Here is an 18,848-nt window from a genome sequence, read left to right on the forward strand (position 1 = left end):
CCTTTATTTTAGTCAATGAAGCCCGTACGAATATCTCTACCTAGCTATGGAGGGGGAGTACCACACTATAAGACATGCTCTCTGCCTTTAAGATTAAAATTCAGCTGGAGAGCTAAAACCAACATAGACACAAAAAATTTTAGCCTAATGCTGAACCACGTGGTGGTGAACAGATTGCTAGAGGAATTCAGAGGAAGGATAAATCAGTAGGAGCTGGACATGTAAAAGAGATCTTCTTAGAGAAAATGGGCTCCTAAGGACTAGAAAAATTCAGAAAATTAGGAAGGGGGAAGGATGAGTTTGCTAGCATAAGCAAAGGTAAGAGTAGGCATGGCAAGAGCTGGAAGCCGGATAAGAGTATATGTTCTATATTGGGAACCAGTGGTAAATAACATCCCAGTGTATCCTCTATCCTCTGTCTTAAAGGTCCATCACTGACATTGCCACTTAAGGAATTTGGAACCATGGCCAGAGAGCTACCAGGACAGGGTGCTCTTCATGGGTCCATTTTCTATTCGGGCGCTTTCTTTCCTCCTTTGGTTCAACTTTGGCCTGACCTGACAGACTTTCCTGTCCAGGAAGTACAGGTGTGTAGGACACATTGCTGTTTATCAGAGACATGTGGTAGCAAAGAGGGGGACAATAATGATAAATCCTAAACTGTTGTTCTTAACTCCAGGGTGAATAATTACTGCTTTAAAAAGAAGTCTACAGTGGGGCTGGGAATCTGTATTTTTAACAAGCACCTACTGATTCTGTTTCAAGATGGTCTGTGGAACATACTTTGAGAAACACTACCATAAACTAAAGTAGAATTGACAATGAAGTGCTAAAATGTCCCAGACAATGACACACATACTGTTATGTATTTCTGGGCTTACTCAGATTTGAGAATTTATTCTCTCCTATCTATGGCTCTTATAAAACTTACATGGTTATCATTTAAGGAATAAGATCTAGACGCTCTGTTTTGGTGTTTAGTTTTGTCTTCCCAACTAGATTGGGATCATCTTAAAGACAGGGATGCCCTCAGGCTTTTCTTATTTTCCCTGTAGTAGGGTGAGAGACCATCTTTTTTTAAAAAAATTTATTTATTTATTTACTTATTTATTTATTTTGGGTGTGCCAGGTCTTAGTTGCGGCGTGCGGGATCTTTTAGTTGTGGCATGCAGACTCTTAGTTGTGGCATGCATGTGGGATCTTGTTCCCCGACCAGGGATAGAACCTGGGCCCCCTGCATTGGGAATGCCGAGTCTTACCCACTGGACCACCAGGGAAGTCCCGAGAGACCATCTTTAAGGTTGGAAGGTAGCTAGAATTCTTAGGAAAAAGTCCCTGATAAAGTTATCTAACCTTCTTGAAAAACCTGAAGGCCATTTGATATTTGGGAACTTTTATTAGTTTTCTAGGGCTGCCGTAATAGAGTATTACAGACTGGATGGCTTAAACAATAGAAGTTAATTTCTTCACAATTCTAGAGGCTGTAAGTCCAAGATTGTGTCAGCAGAGTTTCTTCTCAGGCTTCTCTCTTTGGCTTGTAGATGGCCATCTTCTCCAGCAAAACAGCCACATTCTGGTAAGTGCTTCATCAACTGTGATTCACAGATGGTCTTCCCTGTATGTGTGTCTGTGTCCTAATCTCCTCTTCTTATAAGGACACCAGTCATTTGGAATTAGGGCCCACCTAATGACCTCATTTTAATTCAATTTCCTATTTAAAGAAAGAGCCTATCTCCAAATATACTCACATTCTGAGGTGCTGGGGGTTGGGACTTGGACATAGAAATTTTAGAACACAATTCAGCCTAGAACACAATTCAGCCCATTACAGCCTCTAGTTTCAGCATCTCGAAATGTGCCACTCACTCCCTTCTGTCACACCTGTTAGTCTTGTACAAAGTTCTCTCCACCCTTTAGCTTTCCTCCTCCACTTTTTACAGACATAAGCTTGTGTGGCAAGTACCCATGAAACAGCTCTAAAGAGCCTGTAGTAGAGATAGGCAGGTTGTGGCATGCACCAAACAGCACAACACTTAGGAGGTGTTAAAATTCCAGGTGTACTGTCTTAGAGACATACCTCTCTGCCCAGTTGTCTTACCGTTTGATAACAATAATTAGATTATTATATCATATGTAAGTGGTGTATCCTAACTCATTCTTCATTTTCTTTCACGGCAGCTCATTCATTAGGCCTTTCCTTGGCTAGTTCTTTAGAGAGCTCAGTTACTTCAAAAGTTCAGTGAGGTCAAAAAGCAGGCCATGTAAGGGCTTGCTGAAGTTTCCCATAAGGACAGTTTTTGAGCACCACTCCCTGGTTTTGCAGTGCTCCTGAGGCTGATAAACAGCAAAACCGCTAAGAAAGAACCTATTATACGTAATAGGAACTAGGAAAGGTAGATGAAAAATAAAACAGGCAACCTCAAGATTTCTGGATCTTTACAAAGTCACTTCTTTCATAGAGCACTATCAGGGAGAGGCAAAGCTTCCCTCTTCCCAGGACTTTTTTTTTTTCTTCTGCGAGTCAGTCAAGTCAAACATCTTGTTAAACCTTGAGGTTTTGCTCAGTTATCTTTACATCGTGATTTTCCGCTCTTTGTTCAACTGACAGATGTACCTAATGACAGTTATTGTGAAACATGGGTCACTTCTCTGTAAAGTTCACATTTTCTTTCTAAATTTCTGTTTCCAGTCTCTATTATTTTAAAGTAGGTTGGTAAACTCTTGGAGGAGCCAGCACCTAGTGGTATGACGAGGGCTCCTAGATGAATACTCTTTCCTGTTGACCACCCTTTCCATCCTCCTGCTTCTGCTTCCACCCAAGAACTTCTGACCTCAGGTGGTGTATCTATACGCTATTCACTTTTCGCCCTCTGGCACAGAACTTCTTCTGGCACCAAACTGTCATCCTCTGTGCCTCTGGACCTTTAGCACAAGCTTGTGCAAGGATCAGAAAAGTACTCTGGGCAGGGTTGGAAGGAGTTAAACTCACCCATTCTTCTGAAGTGCAATTTTCTCTAATTTTCTTTCTCTCCTGCCCTATAGTTGTATTATATGTTGGGACTCTTTCCAGTTACTATTAATTTTCAACACACAGCCACCATGAAAGTCCTGCTATAAAATAACTGGCAAAACTAGAAAAATTGGTTGGCTGCTTCTCAAAGGCCTGGTGTAACCACCGTGGAGGTTACTTTCGGAGAAGTCAGGAGTTGACTGCCATCACTTTCCGGGCTCGGGGCAGGCACAGGAGCCTGTCCTTTGGCACCCTGCTCTTCTTACAGAGCTTCCTTCATCGAGGCTTCCCCTCAATGCTTCAGGATCCAGCCCCTCAGACTCCTTTGGGGCGGGCAAGCCCAGCGAGGCCGGTTATGTTGTCCCAGAACAGGCGTTAATTTGCCTGCACTAACTTGGAAACCACGCTGTGTGATCCTGGGCAATTCACGGATGCGATACCCACCTCTTCGGGGCGCTGGGATTGAACACGGTGAGGTGTTCACGCACACCGCCAGCCCCAGTCAGTCCTGATCCCTTCCGGGCTCCGTTCCCGCGCAGCGAGCCGGCAGACCCCCGCGTCTCTCAGGGGTGGGAGGGGCGTGTGGGGCCAGTCCCCCATTCCCCCTTCGTGCCGGGAGGGGGAGGCGCCCGGCCGGCCGCACACCGCCCCCGGAGAAAGGGCCCGCGGCCACCCGGGACCCGCCCGCCCTCTAGCCGCTGGGCCCCGAATGGCAGAGCGGCGCTCGGACCATCTGCATCGCCTCACGTCGCCCCGCCCCGCGCCTCTCTCCCATTGGCTGTCGCCGGGCCCTCCCGGCCCGCGCCTCTCCTGGCTGCCACCCGGCCCGCGCCGCCGCCGGGAGCGGGGTCGGAGGTGAACGGCCTCGAGTAACCCCGGACGTAGTCACCTCACGGGGCTCGCCGGCTGAGGTGGGAGCGGGGGCGGGGCGGGGCCGGCGCCGTGAAGCCCCGCCCCTCCCCCGTGTGCCGGGCCGGCCTGGTGCTGCGCGGCTGTCAGCCATCGCCGGGGCTGCCGGCGTCTCCTCCCGCCCAGCACCGCCTCCGCGCAGGGGCTCCGGTACCGCCGGACCTCGGACGCCGCCGCCGCCTTGAGGTGAGGGGAGGGCCGCCCCGGAGCCTGCGATCCGGGACCGGGAGAGGCTGGGCCCCGGGGAGGGGCGGCGGCTGCGAGGGGCCGCCTCCCATCTTCCGCTGCACGCGGCCCGGACTCCATCCCGTCTGGACCCGGTGCTTGGCAGCCCAGCCCTCCCCGCAGTTCTGGGGCCTCGAGTTCCCCTCTGGGGAGACCTGGGGGGCCTGGGGTCTCCGGGCGTGGGAACTCAGACCCCGGAACTGGGAGGTGTACAGCCCAGGGCCTCTAGGAAGGGGCTGGTGAGACTGCCTGGAGCGGGTCCCCTCATCCTCCCGCCCCAGCCCCGGCGTGGTCTGATCCCTTCCAGACCCCTGTCTCTAATGGGACCCTGCGCTCGGGAAAGGGAGAAGGACCCACGTGGGAAGGGGATGTTGAGGGTTGGGTTCAGTTGCGCTGGAACTCTGCCTCTTTTGCAGAGTGAGGTGTGGGGTGCAGAGACCCGGGCTTCTGTTGCTCTCGCTGTGTCTTTGTATCGTGGTGGGAGCCAGGGCCGGACGAGGTGTCCCTTGCCAGTTCCTGCTCCCAGGGTTTTATTACGTTTTCTGTGTGGGACGTAGTAAAGGTACATGCCTGCTCTTAACTCTATCCCTCACCTTTGCCATACTTACCAAGGGAAGCTATCGGAGATAGGACGTCGCAAGGTGGTGTGAGGCTAATGATTCCAGAGGAAAACGTGCCTGAAGGTCTTGCCCGGGTCAGCGCCAACATTATTTTTGGATTTGGACGCGGGAAGGTGGCCGCTAGCCGACACTTGGAATCAGCTCTAAATATCAGGGACTCCAAGTAGGCCTTGTGGGTTTTATAGAAACAAGTAAGAATAAGCTAAAAACTGCTCAGGTTGCCGAAATACTTTAACTTTAGGTGTTTTTGTTTGGGGGTTTAAGATTGAAATCAAAAGACCCCAGGAATTCCTGATTCCATTTCTCCTTAAGCAGTGTTTCAGTAATTTCCCAATGTGTGAAACAAACCTAATAGCCTAGTCTTGAGTCTCAGAAGTTGGTCCCCCTTGACTCTGTTTTCATTCTTTTTTTTTCTCCCAGTCCACAGTGCAGATTGAGAAGCATGCTTTGGTTACATGCTTTCTTCTTCCTGGGGTGTGGGGGGGGGGTAGGAATTCTCTGCTCTGTCTCTTGCTTCTTGGTGGGGATGCCTTGGATGTCTGTGAGGAGAAGACTTTCTGTGCTGCCTATTTGATAGGCACTTTTTTTGTGTGTGTGTGGTACGCGGGCCTCTCACTGTTGTGGCCTCTCCCATTGCGGAGCACAGGCTCTGGACACGCAGGCTCGGCGGCCATGGCTTACATGCCCAGCCGCTCCGCGGCATGTGGGATCTTGCCGGACCGGGGCACGAACCCGTGTCCCCTGCATCGGCAGGCAGACTCTCAACCACTGCGCCACCAGGGAAGCTCAGGGAAGCCCCTTGATAGGCACTTTTAAAAAAGCACTGTGGTCTAATAGAGCAGGATGCCTGCTTACTACAAAATAGCAACTCTCTTCTCCTGCCTCGGTTTCCTCATTTCCAATAACAGGAGGACTCTTGTGACTCCAAAAAAATTACCAAACATTGGAAAATGGCATATGAAAGATGTCAAAGGCAAAGAATTTATGAAGTCCCTTGTGTTTACATGTTGTAGAAGTTTTGTTTTGAATTACCAGTGCAGAATAGAAATACATCTAGCATAAGATTTAATTATTTTTAAAGTTTGAAGAAATACTGAGAAATTGTGACATTTGGCTTAATGATCTTATAGTTCAGATGACTAGATTATGTCAAAGAACTGGCATTGCGAAAGCCAGTCTTAAAACTCTCTCATCAGATCCTTACCTTTTCAAAGTGCTGTGGACATGGTTCAGGTGTAGATCACTACGTAACATTCTATTTCCTTTTCAGTCAATGACTAGGAAACTTTTTTAAAAAAATTATTTATTTTTGGCTGCGTTGGGTCTTCCTTGCTGCGCGCAGGCTTTCTCTAGTTGCGGCGAGTCGGGGCTACGCTTCGTTGTGGTGTGTGGGCTTCTCATTGCAGTGGCTTCTCTTGTTGCAGGGCACGGGCTCTAGGCGCGTGGGCTTCAGTAGTTGCGGCACATGGGCTCAGTAGTTGTGGCTCATGGGCTCTAGAGCACAGGCTTGGTAGTTGTGGCACACGGGCTTAGCTGCTCCGCGGTATGTGGGATCCTCCCGGACCAGGGCTCGAACCCGTGTCTCCTGCATTGGCAGGTGGATTCTTAACCACTGTGCCACCAGGGAAGCTCTAGGAAACTTTTTTACCTGTCACACAGACTGGTTTAACAGGTCAGGGGCTAGTGGTTTTTTTCTTAAAAAAAAATTTTTTTTTTGATAGCTAATATCCTAAAAGTCTTGGTTTAGAAAAGAAGTAAATTAAAATAAAAGTTATTGGAATAATACATTGGAATTTAGTATTTCTAGTTGGAGGAGTCTTTTTACAATTCAGAAAAAGTTTTTATATCATTTCTAACATGTTCTTAAAGATTAATAATAACAGCAGATACACATCAAGCGTCTTTCCAAGCCCTTAAAACAATAAGATTGTGAAGAAGTAAATGAACACCAAACACTCACTGGCCAAAAAAAATTTAACTATTGAGGTGAGTAACATTTTTATTTATTTTATTTTATTTATTTATTTATTTTGCGGTACGCGGGCCTCTCACTGTTGTGGCCTCTCCCGTTGCGGAGCACAGGCTCCGGACGCACAGGCTCAGCGGCCATGGCTCACGGGCCTAGCCGCTCCGCGACATGTGGGATATTCCCGGACCGGGGCACGAACCCGTGTCCCCTGCATCGGCAGGCGGACTCTCAACCACTGCGCCACCAGGGAAGCCCGTGAGTAACATTTTTAAAGGAAGCCTTCATTGATCTTCCACTTTAACAGATTATTGCTTAACTCGTTTTTTGTTTGTTTCACTAATTTTAAAATTTAGTGAGTATTCACTACTTTACTTGGATCTAATGGACTGTGTGAGATGATGTTAAATAGAGGCAACTATGACAAGTAGTGTCATAAGGCCACTTCACTTACACAAAGAGTATGAATCTGATTGATAGGGCATGGGTTTTTATGAGTTCAACAAGTCAATCTTACTGTGTATGCTCTAATGATACCCAGTTCTCTTACCAGTTTGTTATTTACTCACGCTACCATAAAGCCATTTAGCCTCTAGTCTCAGGATGTTTAAGGAAGCAAGTGAAAAGAGACTTCAACAACAAGGGATGTTAATGCCTTACCCAAAGGTTGGTGGTCCCAATTGGTTCGGCCTTCCAATGATGTTATTTGGGATTTAGGCTTATTCCATCCTTTCAGCATGCTGCACTCACCCTCCTTTATATAAGGAACCACAGTAGTGTTTACCATCACATGACATCAGGAATTGAAATTGCGTGGCAGAGTGGTCATCCCAGACAGAATAAGCTTGTATAATGATTTTCATTTTTGGAAATGGTAACATGAAGTTTGAAAATTCTGAATGAATTCATGGAGTTAAGTTTGAAAAGCAGACTCAGTTTTAGAGAATTTTTTTCAAGAAGTATAAGGTTTCATTTATGAATATTTGGCTATCTCTTATGGTAGAAATAGGGAATGCACTCATTAATGGAGTTCCTAAAAATTACCCTCAGTTTTTGTAGACTGCTCAAATCTGTCCTTAAGTCATATAAGTTGGCACACATGTTGGGGGGTTAGTAGGTTGATAGGAGCTTGATTAGTTTTTAAGTTTACTAGGTGTTATATCAGTAAATTGGCATCAAGATGACAGATAGCTGGGTTGTTTGTGTTTTGTGCTTCAGCATTTAGTAGTACCTGGGCCTGACAAGGCAAGCTGTTTAATTTCCCTTTGATTCCATTTTATAAAAATCCGAGTACTGAAGAGAACTTTTAGTTTTTGAATGTACCTTAGGATTTTTCTAGTCCAGCTTTACACTTAATATGAAAATATTTTATCTGATACTCCTGTTGAAAACTTCCAGCTATTCATTGAGGAGACGACAGAGTCAGTTACACAGTAACACATATTAATAAATGAGTGAATGACGTGCCATTTGTCTACTTAAATGCTCAGGCAGATATGAGATGAGTCAGAGTAGCATGAAACTAATGGGTAAAGCCTTTCATTAAACTTATTTAAAATCTTTAGTTATGCTAATACATAAGTAATATGTTCACATAGTTCAAAATTTTAAATGTACAAAAGCGTATACAGTGACAGGCTCTGTCCTAACTGTCTTGCAGCCACTCAGTTCCCCTTACCAGAGTCAAGCAGTGTTATTTATTTCTTATTATAATTTCTTAATAGTAATTATCAGACATGTTAATTTAAATTTCAAGTTAATTATTTCTTAATAATTACCAAAGATTTTATTCATATTCAAACAGATGCTCATGTATTCTCTTCCCACTCTGCCAACTTTTTAATACAAATTATACTTACTTTACACACCATTCTTCATCTTTGGCTTCTTCACTTAACATTATAGGATGAACTGTTTACATTTTTATTTTCATCAAAGTGATATGTGTACATAGTTTAAAAGTCATATTGGGACTTCCCTGGTGGTGCAGTGGTTAACAGTCTGCCTGCCAATTCAGGGGACACGGGTTCGATCCCTGGTCCGGGGAGATCCCACATGCCGTGGAGCAACTAAACCCGTGTGCCACAACTGCTGAGCCTGTGCTCTAGAGCCCATGAGCCACAGCTACTGAGCCCGCGTGCCAGAGCTACTGAGCCCGCGTGCCAGAGCTACTGAAGCCCTCGCACCTAGAGCCCATGCTCTGCAACAAGAGAAGCCACCGCAATGAGAAGACCGCTCACCGCAATGAAGAATAGCCCGCGCTCGCCTCAACTAGAGAAAGCCTGCGGGCAGCAGCGAAGAACCAACACAGCCAAAAATAAATAAATAAATAAATTTATTAAAAAAATAAAAGTCATATTGTTCCACAAAGTTTGTTACAATAAAACAGCAGTCCTTAGCCCCTTCCCACTTTCATTTATTTTAGCTGATATATTTCTTACACCCCTTTGTCTGTAAATAAAAAACTGGTCTTCCTACATCTTGATTTTTCATTTTTAGGTATTAATTGGATTCCTACTGTGGAAGATGAGGATTTGGTTCTCTTTCCTCTCCTTACCCTCACTGTTCACCTTTGCCTTTCCCATCTCCCACTATCAACTACCCAGTCAAGTTATGTTGTAACTTTTGTTCTATCAATATTCAGTCTTTACAGTTTTATGAATGTGTAACTGCTATACACAATTTGGTTGCATAAAATCCCATGATTTCTTTCCTGTACAACTCTTTCCTTGGAGTTAATAATGGTCTTGATTTTTTTTTTTTTTGCTTAGTTTTCTCTGTACCGATCTGTCATTTATTCAACCTTACTCTTCATCATTTTCTAAATCTCTGAGAATGTTGAGATGATCAGCTATTCTATTAATTTTTATCTTCTGTAAAATCTTAGAGTCTTCTGACTGGCTCCAACCTATAAATTGTCTGCCTTCTACTTCCAGTACATAGCTGTTGTCCTGGCTTACTCTTCACTGTCATTCTGGGGGTTCTCTTTATTTCTACTCTGCTATGGAGAAATTATTTCCCATGTTTTCCCCATTATTGGTTTATTCCCTCATTTTGGTGGAGAATATTCTCCAGTGGCATCCTGAGAAAGCGTGCATGGGAGGTAAATATTTTTCCACTTACCATTATAGATTCCCCAAATTTAAAGTTCATATATCTAATATATAGGCATACAGTATCTAATATATATATATGTATATATATATATATGTATATATATATATATATATATATTTTTTTTACATTTCTGCACTTGACCCAGTAATGTCCTTTATAACTGTGTATGGTTTTTTTGTTTGTTTTTGTTTTTGGCCACGCTGTGCAGCTTGCAGGATCTTAGTTCCCCGATCAGGGATTGAATTCAGCAGTGAAAGTGCTGAGTCCTAACCACTGGACTGAGGGAATTCCCTATAACTGTGTATGTTTTAATTAATGATCCAGTCAAGAGTCATTTATTACGCTTGGTTCTCAAGTGTATTTAGTCTCCTTAATGTAGAACAGTCACCCTACTCTTTTTTTGTCTTTCATAGCATTTATCTTTCATTGACATTTTTAAAGACTCCAAGTCAGTTGTCTTGTAAAAGTTCCTATAACCTGGGTTTGTTTGACAATTTCATCATTATTAGATTGAAGTTAACCATCTTTGTCAAAAATACTACGATAGAAGAAGTATACGATAGAAGAAGTATACGATACTACTCGTAGTATCGTATACTTCTAACTGCATCACACCAAGAAGCACCTAATGTCCATTTGTCCTGTTATTGGTGAAGTTTAATTTGAACACCTAGTTATGATGGTGTCCACCATATTTCTTCATTGTAAAAGTCCCTGTTCCCTTTAATTACATTAATTAACATGTAATCTGTGAGGTGACTTTCCAGTTTTTTTTGTTGTGGTAAAATATATATAACAAAATTTACCATCTTTTTAAAAAATTATTTATTTATTTTTGGCTGAGTTGGGTCTTTGTTGCTGCGCGGGGGCTTTCTATAGTTGCAGTGAGCAGGGGCTACTCTTGCATGCGGTGCGTGGGCTTCTCATTGCAGTGGCTTCTCTTGTTGTGGAGCACGGGTGCTAGGTACGCGGCCTTCAGTAGTTGTGGCTTGTGGGCTCTAGAGTGCAAGCTCGGTAGTTGTGGTGCACAAGCTTAGTTGCTCCGCGGCATGTGGGATCTTCCTGGACCAGGGCTCGAACCCGTGTCCCCTGAATTGGCAGGCGGATTCTTAACCACTGCGCCACCAGGGAAGCCTGAGGTGGGGGGCTACTCTTCATTGCTGTGAGCGGGATTCTCATTATGGTGGATTCTCTTGTTGTGGAGCACGGGCTCTAGGTGTGTAGTTGTGGCATGTGGGCTCAGTAGTTGTGGTGCACAGGCTTTGTTGCTCTGCGGCACGTGGGATCTTCTCAGATCAGGGATTGAACCTGTGTCCCCTGCATTGGCAGGCGGATTCTTAACCACTGTGCCACCAGGGAAGTCCTAAAATTTACCATCTTATCCATTTAAGAATGTACAGTTTGGTATTAAGTACATTCATAATGCTGTGCAACTATCACTGCCATCTATCTCCAGAACTTTTTTCACCTTGTAAAACTGAACCTCTATACCCTTTAAACAATAACTCATTTTCCTCTCCCTCAGCCCCCATCAACCACCATTGTACTTTCGGTCTATGATTTTGACTACTGTAAGTACCTCATATAAGTGGAGTCATACAGTATTTGTCATTTTGTGACTGACTTATTTCATCCTCAAGATTTATTCACTTTGTAGCATATTGCTTTTTAAGGTTGAATAATATTGTATGTATATATCATATATTGCTTATCCATTCATCCATCAGTGCACACTTGGAGTTTTTTCCAAGTTATAGCTACTCTGAATAATGCTGTTAAGAACATGGGTGTACAAATATCTCTTTCAGATCCTGCATTCAGTTCTTTTGGGTGTATACCCAGAAGTGGAATTGTTGGATCATACGACAATTCTATTTTGAATTTTTTGAGGAACCACCATTACTGTTTTCCACAGTAGCTGTACCAGTTTACATTCCCACCAACAGTACCTGAAGAGTTCTGATTTCTCCACGTCCTTACCAACACTTGTTTTCTGTTGTTTTTTTTTTTTGCGATACGCGGGCCTCTCACTGTTGTGGCCTCTCCTGTTGCGGAGCACAGGCTCCGGACGCTCAGGCTCAGCGGCCATGGCTCATGGGCCCAGCCGCTCCACGGCATGTGGGATCTTCCCAGACCTGGGCACGAACCCGTGTCCCCGTGCATCGGCAGGCAGACTCTCAACCACTGCGCCACCAGGGAAGCCCAGTTTTCTGTGTTTTTGATAGTAGTCATCCTAATTACTGTGGAGTGGCTTCTCATTTTAGTTCTGATTTGTATTTCCCTAATGGTAAGTAATTTGAGGATATTGATGTTGTGCTTATTGGCCATTCGTATGTTTCTTTGGAGAGAAGTCTCTTCAAGTCCTTCACCCATTTTTGAATTGATTTATGTTTTTTAAAAAATATTTATTTATTTATTTGTTTATTTATTTTTGGCTGTGTTGGGTCTTAGTTGCGGCACATGAGATCCTTTTTTTTTTTGGTCACGTCATGTGGGCTGTTCACTGTGGTGCACAAGCTTCTCTCTAGTTGTGGCGCACACGGGCTTAGTAGTTATGGAGCACGGGCTTAGTTTCCTTGGGCATGTGGGATCTTAGTTCCCTGACCAGGGATCAAGCACGTGTCCCTTGCATTGGAAGGTGGAGTCTTAACCACTGGACCACCAGGGAAGTCCCTGAACTGGGTTGTTTTTTGTTGTTGAGTTTTAGGAGTTCTCTATATATTCTGGATATTAATCCCTTATCAGTTATATGATTTGCAAATATATTCTCCCATTCTTTGGATTGCCTTTTTACCCTGTTAATAGAGCCTTTTTTTTTTTTTTTTTTAGCGGTATGCGGGCCTCTCACTGTTGTGGCCTCTCCCGTTGTGGAGCACAGGCTCCGGACACGCAGGCTCAGAGGCCATGGCTCACGGGCCCAACCGCTCCGCGGCATGTGGGATCTTCCCAGACCGGGGCACGAACCCATGTCCCCTGCATCGGCAGGCGGACTCTCAACCACTGCGCCACCAGGGAAGCCCTGATAGAATCTTTTAATGTGCAAACTTTTTTTAATTTTTAAGAAGTCCAATTTGTCTATTGTTTTTCCTTTGTTACCTGTGCTTTTGATGGCATAGCCAAGAAATTTTTGCCAAATCCAATGTTGTGAAGCTTTTGTTCTATGTTTTCTTCTAAGCGTTTTATTGTTTTAGGTCTTACGTTAGGTCTTTGATCCATTTGAGTTAAATTTTTGTATATGGTCTTAGGTAAGTATCCAACTTCATTTGTTTGCATGTGGAGATCCAGTTTTCCCAGCACCATTTGTTGAAAAAAAGGTGTCCTTTCCCCATTAAATGGTCTTGACACCCTTGTCAAATATCATTTGACCAAAAATGCAAGGGTTTATTTCTGGGATCTCTTCTGTATCCCACTGGTCTTTACGTCTGTCTTTATGCCAATACCGTATGGTTTTGATTATGGTAGCTTTGTAGCAGGTCTTGAAATCAGAAGCGTGAGTCCTCCATTTTGTTCTTTTTCAAGATGTTTTTTGGCTATTCAGGATCCCTTGAGATTCCATATGAATTTTAGGATAGGTTTTTCCTATTTTTGCAAAAAATGTCCTTGAGATTTTGATAGGGATTGCATTGAATTTGTAGGTATTAAACCTTTTATTTTTCTTTTGTATTTTTGTGGGTTTTTTTTTTTTTGGTGTTTAGTTGTGTTTTTATAGTGAGATGTTTAAATTTCTTTCTCATTTCCTTTTGTATATTTTCTGTAGCTATTAGTGGTTACCATGGGTATTATGTTTAACAAATGCTAAAGTTATAACACCATAATTTGAATTTATACTAGCTTAACTTCAATAACATACCAAAACTCTGCTCCTTTACAGGTCTGTCCTTACCTCTTTTGGTCGCTGATGTCACAAAACTACACCTTAATACATTGTGTGCCCCAAAGCATACACTAATAATTATTTTAAATGCATTAGTCTCTTAAATTATGTGAAAACAAGATTTGGAGTTACAAACCAACGTAACAATAATACTAGTTTTTAGATTAACGATTGTTGCTTTTCTTTAAATGTATTAGTCTCTTAGATCTTGTAGAAAACAAAACATAAGTTATAAATCATTATTACAATAATGCTAGTTTTTGTAATTACCCATATATTTACCATTATTGAAATCTTTACTTCTCTGTGGGTTCGAGTTACTGTCTGTGTCCTTTCATTTCACCTTGAAAGGACTCCCTTAAGCATTACTTGCAGGGGAAGTCTAGTGGTAATGTACTCTCTCAGCTTTTGTTTATCTGGGAATGTGTTAATTTCTCCCTCTCTTTTGAAGGACAGCTTTGCTGGATATAGGATTCTTGGTTGATAGCTTTTTATTTTAGCTCTTTGACTATATTGGCCCACAGCCTTCTGGCCTCCAAAGTTTCTGATGAGAAATCTGCGTGTAATCTTACTGAGGTTTTCTTGTATGTGATGAGTCATTTTTCTCTTGCTGCTTTCAAGATTCTCTCCTTGTCTTTTGACATTTAAAAGTTTGATTATAAAGTATGTCTATGTTGCTCACTTTGAGTTTGTCTCACTTGGTGTTTGTTGAGCTTCTTTTATGTTTATATTCATGTATTTCATCAAATTTGGGAAGTTTTCAGCCATTATTTCTTCAAATATTTTCTGTTATTTTCTCACTTCTCCTTCTGAGAGCTCACAATACATATTTTGGTTTCTTGATGGTGTCCCACAGCTCCCTTAGTCTCTGTTCACTTTTCTTCAATCTGTTTTCTTTCTGTTCTCAGACTTGATAATTTACATGTTCTGTCTTAAAGTTTGCAGATTCTTTCTTCTGCTTGCTCAAGTTTGCCTTTAAGTCCCCTAGTGAATTTTTCATTTCAGTTATTGTACTTTTCAGCTGCAGAATTTCTTTTTGGTTTCTTTTTAGGTTTTCTAGTTCTTTATTCATATTTCCATTTTATTTAGACATTGTTTTCTTGACTTTCTCCCCATCTTCCTTTAGTTCTCTGAGTAACTTTTAAACAGTTGTTTTAACATTTTTGTCTAGAATATCTACTTTCTGGTATTTTTTAGGAACAGTTTCTGTTGGTTTAAGTTTTTTGTTTTTTGTTTTTGAAATGGCCATATTTTCCTCTTGCTTTGTATGCCTTGTGATCTTTTGTTGAAAACTGGACATTTGATTCTAATAATGTGGTAACTCTGGAAATCAGATTCTCTTTCTTCCCAGAATTTGATGCTTTCTTATCATGATTTTTGTTTCTTTGACTGTTGTAGGCTGTCTCTGTGTTGAAGGTCAACCTGAGGTATAAACTTTAGGTCTCTTCAAGTCTTTTCCTGAGTCTTCCTCTGGGCATGTTAAGTCACTTTCTAATTTTTCCCTGTATATGCAGTAGTTTTTGAATGTACTAGTGTTTAGTGTCTGGCTCCCAAACGGGGGAAAAAGGAAAATGAAGGGGACATAAAAAGGCACTGGTTCTTTAAGTCCCCTAGAAGTCACTTCAGCTAGAGGAGGAGGGACTTGCAACAGTGAGAGGAGGTGTAACAATTGTGGCTGTCTACCTCTTTGTCTCCACCTATGTGATCAGAAACAGCAATCAGTGATCAGAGCACAGATCCCCAGTGTTTGGAAGACAGGGTTATTTTCTCCCACTTGGCTCCCGCAACCTGCATGTGTGTTGCTCCAGAAACATGTACACAGTTGGGTGATAACTGCCATGTAACTGAGGGTGGTGGATGGATAGCTGCTGCTATACTAAGAAATGCAATTGACCATAATTAACCACAATTAACCTCCAAAATCTGCCCCTGGAAGTTGCAAGCTTTCAGTAGATTCCAGTATTCCAAAATAGTTACATCAGACAGATTCTGCCGGTGCAAGTGTTGTCTAGGTAGGGAGACAGAGTCCTAGTACTTCCTACTATACCATCTTCCCAGAGTCTTCTTCTGTAAGGTGATTTTTTTAAGACCACAGGAATATCCTGTTTTTGAATAATCTCTTACCCAGTGGTTTTAACATACATTTATGATTCTTGGCTGTATCAATTATGGCACTGCCATTTGTAAAATGAAATATGTTTCTAATTGCTTCATTCTAGGAGGTAATTATTTTGAGATTTTTCTGTCTAAAACTATCTTTATCCTCACAGTTGTTGAAACATTGATTGGATCTAGAATTTTAGGTTTGAAATAATTTTCCTTCAGAATTTTGAAGGCATTGTTTCACTACCTTTAGGCTTCCACTGTTTTTGTTGGTAAGTCTGAAGGGCATTCTGATTCTTGCTCCTTTGTATGTGGCCTTTCTTTCCTCTCTGGAGGCTTATAGGATCTTCTCTTTGTCTTCACTTTTTTAAATTTCAGTGATGTCCCTTGGTGTCTGTTTTTGTTTGTTGTAGTATGCCTTTGATGGACCTTCTTAATCTGGCAATTATGCATTTCAGTTTTAGGAACTTTATTGAATTATTACATCAGTTAAAGGCTTTCCACTATTTTGTTCTGTTCCTGCTTTTGGGAACGCCTCTTCTTCATATGTTGGACCTTCTGAATAAGTTCTCTAATACTCTCATCTTTTCTCTCTTATTATTCATCCTTTTCTCTTTTTTTTTTTCCCCCTGTTTTTCTTGATGAGTCTGGCTAAAGGTTTATCAATTTTGTTTATCTTCTCAAAGAACCAGCTTTTAGTTTTATTGATCTTTGCTATTGTTTTCTTTGTTTCTATTTCATTTATTTCTACTCTGATCTTTATTATTTCTTTCCTTCTACTAACTTCGGGTTTTGTTTGTTCTTTCTCTAGTTCTTTAGGTGTAAGTTTAGATCATTTATTTGAGATTTTTCTTGTTTCTTGAGGTAGGATTGTATTGCTATAAACTTCCCTCTTAGAACTGCTCTTGCTGCATCCCATAGGTTTTGGAGTGTTGTGTTTTCATTGTAATTTGTCTCTAGGTATTTTTTGATTTCCTCTTTGATTTCTTCAGTGATCTCTTGGTTATTAAGTAATGTATTGTTTAGCCTCCATGTGTTTGTGGTTTTTACGTTTTTTTCCCTGTAACTGATTTCCAATCTCATAGCATTGTGATCGGAAAAAATGCTTGATATAGTTTCAGTTTTCTTAAATTTACCGAGGCTTGATTTGTGACCCAAGATGAGATCTATCTGGAGAACGTTCCATGTGCACTTGAGAAGAAAGTGTAATTTGCTGTTTTTGGATGGAATGTCCTATAAATATCAATTAAATCTATCTGGTCTATTGTGTCATTTAAAGCTTGTGTTTCCTTATTAATTTTCTGTCTGGATGATCTGTCCTTCGGTGTAAGTGAGATGTTAAAGTCCCCCACTATTTTTGTGTTACTGTCGATTTCCTCTTTTATAGTTGTTACCATTTGTCTTATGTATTGAGGTGCTCCTATGTTGGGTGCATATATATTTATAATTGTTATATCTTCTTCTTGGATTGATCCCTTGATCATTATATAGTGTCCTTCCTTGTGTCTTGTAGCATTCTTTATTTTAAAATCTATTTTAGCTGATATGAGTATTGCTACTCCAGCTTTCTTTTGATTTCCATTTTCATGGAATATCTTTTTCCATCCCCGGACTTTCAGCCTGTATGTGTCTCTAGGTCTGAAGTGGGTCTCTTGTAGACAGCATATATGTGGGTCTTGTTTTTGTATACATTCAGCAAGCCTGTGTCTTTTGGTTAATCCATTCACATTTAAGGTAATTATTGATACATATGTTCCTATGACCATTTTCTTGTTTTGGGTTTGTTTTTGTAGGTCCTTTTCTTCTCTTGCGTTTCCCACTTAGAGAAGTTCCTTTAGCATTTGTTGTAGAGCTGGTTTGGTGGTGCTGAATTCTCTTAGCTTTTGCTTGTCTATAAAGGTTTTGATTTCTCCATCAAATCTGAATGAGATCCTTGCTGGGTAGAGTAATCTTGGTTGTACAGATTTTTTTTTTTTTTTTTTTGCAGTACGCGGGCCTCTCACTGTTGTGGCCTCTCCTGTTGCGGAGCACAGGCTCTGGACGTGCAGGCTCAGTGGCCATGGCTCACGGGCCCAGCCGCTCCGCGGCATGTGGGATCTTCCCAGACTGGGGCACGAACCCGTGTCCCCTGCATTGGCAGGCGGACTCTCAACCACTGCGCCACCAGGGAAGCCCGGTTGTACAGAGTTTTTTGCTTGTTTTTCTGGAGTTTTATCTTGTTCCTTCATCTGGTACTTCCTTCATCTTGTTCTTCCCTTTCGTCACTTTAAATATATCTTGCCACTGCCTTCTGGCTTGTAGAGTTTCTGCTGAGAAATCAGCTGTTAACCGTATGGGAGTTCCCTTGTATGTTATTTGTCCTTTTTCCCATGTTGCTTTTAATAATTTTTCTTTGTCTTTAATTTTTGTCAGTTTGATTACTATGTGTCTTGGCATGTTTCTCCTTCGGTTTATCCTGCCTGGGACTCTCTGCGCTTCCTGGACTTGGGTGACTGTTTCCTTTCCCATGTTAAGGAAGTTTTCGACTATAATCTCTTCAAATATTTTCTCGGGTCCTTTCTCTCTCTCTTCTCCTTCTGGGACCCCTATAATGTGAATGTTGTTGCATTTAATGTTGTCCCAGAGGTCTCTTAGGCTGTCTTCATTTCTTTTCATTTTTTTTTTCTTTTTTCTGTTCTGTGGCAGTGAATTCCACCATTCTGTCTTCCAGGTCACTTATCCATTCTTCTGCCTCAGTTATGCTGCTATTGATTCCTTCTAGTGTATTTTTCACTTCAATTATTGTATTGTTTATCTCTTTGTTTGTTTTTTAATTCTTCTAGGTGTTTGTTCTTTAAATCTTCTAGGTCTTTGTTAAACATTTCTCGCGCCTTCTTGCTCTTTGCCTCCATTCTTTTTCCGAGGTCCTGTATCATCTTCACTACCATTATTCTGAATTCTTTTTCTGGAAGGTTGCCTATCTCCACTTCATTTAGTTGTTTTTCTGGGGTTTTATCTTGTTCCTTCATCTGGTACATAGCCCTC

General features: G+C 42.0%; 1 protein-coding gene across 1 annotated transcript in view; it reads left to right on the plus strand.

The window, feature by feature from the left end:
• Window positions 1-3,976: 3,976 nt before the first annotated feature.
• The window catches only part of ACACA (acetyl-CoA carboxylase alpha), a 233,868-nt gene continuing 218,996 nt past the window's right edge, over window positions 3,977-18,848 (plus strand). The window contains 1 exon segment of the mRNA XM_059997545.1: window positions 3,977-4,105. The gene's annotated coding sequence lies outside the window, so the exon portion shown is untranslated.

Source organism: Delphinus delphis, chromosome 19 (genome assembly GCF_949987515.2).
Source record: "Delphinus delphis chromosome 19, mDelDel1.2, whole genome shotgun sequence".
NCBI classification, from domain to species: Eukaryota; Metazoa; Chordata; class Mammalia; order Artiodactyla; family Delphinidae; genus Delphinus; species Delphinus delphis.